Raw genomic sequence first — 1,757 nt, 5'->3', positions numbered from 1 at the left:
TGAAACTGAAAGGTTTGATTAAATAGATGGTCTGAAAAATCCAGGCAAGACCATTAATCCTCATAGTTCAGTGTTTACTGAGGAGCACAGCTTCATGGTGCACACAGACATAAGGACAGATGCAAATGAACAGACAGATCTAACCCACACAGCCTGTTCTGTGTGGACACAGCACGACCTTTTCTGTTGTCCTCTCACTGCATGGCCTGAACTTTAGTCTGGTTACCTCTGGGCCTGTTTAAGACACAGAAGCCACAATGGAAAAGGATAATAAAGAGACATAAAAATGGTATTAGTGCTCAGAGAAATAGAACAGAAACAGAACCTTGTGATCAATGATCTCTAGTGTGAGTTTGGAGCAAATATATTAGTTCTCAGTTTTAACTCCTTTGTAAAAACGAAGTGAGTTGACCAGACTTCTGTAGCTGGTCCTGCTGGAACTGTGGGTAATGTAGGCGTCAGGTTTTGGTCGACTGGCCGCAGCATCACCGGTCCCACGGCCGATTTACCGCATGGCTGCAGTCCAGAGATTTGGTGTAAAGTGTATTTTTGTGTTACTTTTGCATAGTGGAGGGAAGTGGTGACGTTAATGAGGGTGGGTTTTAGAGAGGAAGTGGAAAATTACAAGCCACAGTTTAGTTACATGAGAATATTTCATCCCATGTACATTTATTTTTTATTCATCAAATCAAACTGTCTGTCCACTGAGCGACAAAGAACCAACGGGTGGCGTTCTTCATCCCTCCTGCTGCTCTAAGCGAGACGCCAGGAAGCCGGAAATCAAGCCACCAGTCGGGCTTTTCCAGTCTCAGAAAGCCTCCGAGCTGCTGCACTCGTATTCCACTGACAGACGAGAAAGGGCCACAGTCGTCACCGTGTGGGAGAAAGCTGCTCTGAATGTTGTTGACAGATGTCTCCCGGTGGCCAGTGTGTCTGATAAAACACATCTCACATAAAGAGGTTTGTTGGTTTGCACGAGCACAGGTTTGTGGTGCACTCTCAGTATAATGGGAGTGTAATAGAAAAACAGTATGTTAATAATGACCCTATTAAAATCAGGTCTGAGTTCCCAAATCAAGCCCGTCTCCTAGCTATTGCTTTACACCACCGTGTTTTCTGGGTTAGGGCAATAATGTGAAATAGAATAAAATAAACACTGGCTAAATTATGTTCAGATCATTTTTGTAAGTGAATGAAGTGTTACATTTGCAGTACGTACCTACACACGGTGGCTGAAGTCCATGTGAACTCGGTCTGAATGGAACCAGGGCAAGATGCTGCTGTTACTGTGTGTGTTGTCTGAGTTGGATTCATTTAGAATCAGCACTTTGGCCAAAGGCCTTGATTAACATCATCTTCATTTTGTTAGTACATTAAGAAAAGTGCATGCAGCTCCACAAAACTGCCTTCTTTCCACCAGGTGCAGAGGCCAAGGAGTAAAGCTAGTAGAGCAAAAGGTTTGAGCCCATTCACAGTAACTGTTACTCAGGCCGAGCTGCGCCACCAGGATACACTCATGTTGTTGGTCACAACATAATCCAGCAGCATTAAACTTCCTTCAGAATGTATGTTTATTTCTAAATTAGCCTAAAATGATGTCTGATATTCACTTTGTTCACTCTGAGGATATTAAAACGGCTGTAACCAACATTTTACACTAAGGCCACAGTGTAACCAACCTACAGACAGTTACTGCTTTGCTACTGGGACGTTTCAGCTCCATGTTTGTCCAGTGTGTAAACTTCCTGTTTATTCCT

The sequence above is a fragment of the Monopterus albus genome, unplaced genomic scaffold (assembly GCF_001952655.1).
Source record: "Monopterus albus unplaced genomic scaffold, M_albus_1.0 scaffold121.1, whole genome shotgun sequence".
NCBI lineage: Eukaryota > Metazoa > Chordata > Actinopteri > Synbranchiformes > Synbranchidae > Monopterus > Monopterus albus.
The sequence above is the reverse complement of the archived record's forward strand: the minus strand, read 5'-3'. Positions refer to the sequence as shown.